Source organism: Alligator sinensis, unplaced genomic scaffold (assembly GCF_000455745.1).
Source record: "Alligator sinensis unplaced genomic scaffold, ASM45574v1 scaffold353_1, whole genome shotgun sequence".
NCBI lineage: Eukaryota > Metazoa > Chordata > Crocodylia > Alligatoridae > Alligator > Alligator sinensis.
Window position 1 is genome coordinate 1,918,148 of NW_005842075.1, and position 2,239 is coordinate 1,920,386.

Consider the following 2,239-nt stretch of genomic DNA (forward strand, 5'->3'; position numbering starts at 1 on the left):
GCCAGCTGCGAGTTGTCCATGGTCAGTCCAAGGGTCCCCATATCATCAGTCCTGCTTCTGGCCTGGGTCCCAATTTGAGAAGCCTCCTACAAACAAGGGCTCAAGTTATCCTATTTCTAGGATAACTGAAAAATGAGGGGAATAGATAAGAGATAAACAAATAGACTCCCAATGGTCATCTATCAATACCTCTAGTGGAGCTGTCTCACTGGTAAAGGGGCCCAAGGAGATATGGGATCTCCCCACGGTCTCTACTACTTTGGGGTTCCTCTTTGACCTGACCAGTATCTCGTGGTGTTGCACAAAGTTCAAGTCCATGAAGTTACCAGAGGCTCTAGTGCCTGAATGCCAAAACAGAGACATTCAGGTCATGACATAGATGTTTACATGGTCCGGTGGGTGGCAAATTGGCTTAGTGGTCACACCCAGAGAGTGGTAGTAGATGGGTTGGTATCAACCTGGAAGGATGTGGGTAGTGGGGTCCCGCAGGGTACAGTCCTTGGACCTGTCCACTTCAATATATTCATCAGTGACTTGGATGTGGGTATGAAGTGTACTCTGTCCAAGTTTGCAGATGATACTAAATTGTGGGGTGAAGTGCTCAATCATCTCATGATCATTGCTGCTCAAGTTGCCATCCACTTCTATGTTCCTAACCAATTCTCCTTTTTGTGAGCAGCAGATCAAAGAACAGCCCCTAGTTGGCTTCTCCAACACTTGCACCAGGAAGTTGTCCCCAGCATGCTCCAAAAACTTTCTGGATCACCTGTGCACTGCTGTATTGCCCTCCCAGCTGGTGTCAGGGTGATTGAAGTCCCCCATGAGAACCAGGGCCTAAGATCTGGAAACTTGAGCTAGCTGTTTGAAGAAAGCCTTCCCAAACAGTTTATACCCATCAATGACAGTGCTCCAGTCACGTGAGCTATCCCACCAAGTCTCTGTTGTTCCAACTATGTCATAGTTCCTGTGTGAGGACATCCAAAGAGGTTAGGGCTCTCAAAGAGTACATCACAGAGAACCTGTGTAAGGGGTTCACTAGAACATCCATGTTCCAAGCTGGGGCCCCAGTATTCTTTGTACCTAAGAGGACAACTTTCTCCACCCCTGTGTCGACTACAGGGCTTTAAACTGGTTAGCAATTTGTAATCATTACCTGCTGCATCTAACGAGAGAATTGTTCAAGAGTCCATCGGGCCAAGATTTTATAGAAATTAGATTTACAAGGTGCCTACAACCTCATCCATATAAGAAAAGGGGCAAGTGGAAGACCATGTTTCAGTTCTGCTATGGGCATTTTAAATATGTGGTCATGCCTCAGACTCTCTAATGCCCCTGCTACCTTCCAACACATGGTGACTGACATGTTTCAAGATATGCTGGATCACATTGTTATAATTTACCTCAATGACATCTTGATTTTTTTCTGCCGATCCAACTCAGCACTCAGAATATGTGCACCAGGACCTGCTAGGGCTCCAAGAGAACCATTTATATGTTAAATTAGGTAAAAATGTGACTTTCATAAAAACTTCAATTGAATTTTTATAAATTTTACAATTTCCCCTGAGGAAAATTATTTTGCATACTTTTGCATACTTAATGTATTAATTGTGTAATAAATTGTAACATGCCACATGGTCAGCCAATTTATGGTGTGATAAAATGGCAAAAAAGCTACAAAGATGTTCCACATTTAAAGAAACACTAGTTGAACCCACACTTCACTGCAGAAGATTAATTTGATTTTTTTTTATAATCTTTTGTCATAATCATCATCTTCACTTTATGGTTTATACATCATTGCCTGTTCCAACTTCAAAAGCTTTCAGACCATCATTTCCATGTGCTTTCTTCTCTTGTAGACTGTAATTGAAATTTTTTATATGAGATCTGGCCTCCAGAATAAGAGATTTAAGTTATATCCACCTCTTCCTGTCAGGTGCTCCCTTAACCAGTTGCAGGGATCTTTTCTGACCTCATCCCCTCATAGTGTGGAGTGCCTCTGCAAAGTTCTGGAACCTGGCAGGGCAGCAAAGGCCAAAACTAAGTCGTTCTGAGGCAGTAAGTAAGCAGCCCTGCACAAAGGCAAAGGGGCCCAGTACCAGAAAGGAAAGGGCCAACAAGGCCAAGCAGGCTGAAGCTGCCTTTCCTGGCCGGTGCAGACCCAGCCAGGTCCATCCCATCCGGAGCAGCTTGCGGCTGAAGCTGGCTTCCCACATGCTGGTGGGGATGGGGGAAA

General features: G+C 44.4%; 1 protein-coding gene across 4 annotated transcripts in view; it reads right to left on the reverse strand.

The window, feature by feature from the left end:
* Positions 1-2,239, reverse strand: part of CUNH4orf17 (chromosome unknown C4orf17 homolog) — a 34,142-nt gene that overhangs the window by 31,497 nt on the left and 406 nt on the right. The window contains exon 2 of one of the 4 annotated variants that reach the window (XM_006023682.3): positions 1,401-1,467. The exons of 2 other annotated variants lie outside the window; for them this stretch is intronic. The gene's annotated coding sequence lies outside the window, so the exon portion shown is untranslated. Of the gene's footprint in view, positions 1-1,400; positions 1,474-2,239 lie in introns of all 4 variants that reach the window. One more of the 4 variants, XM_014519987.2, reaches the window with a different exon arrangement.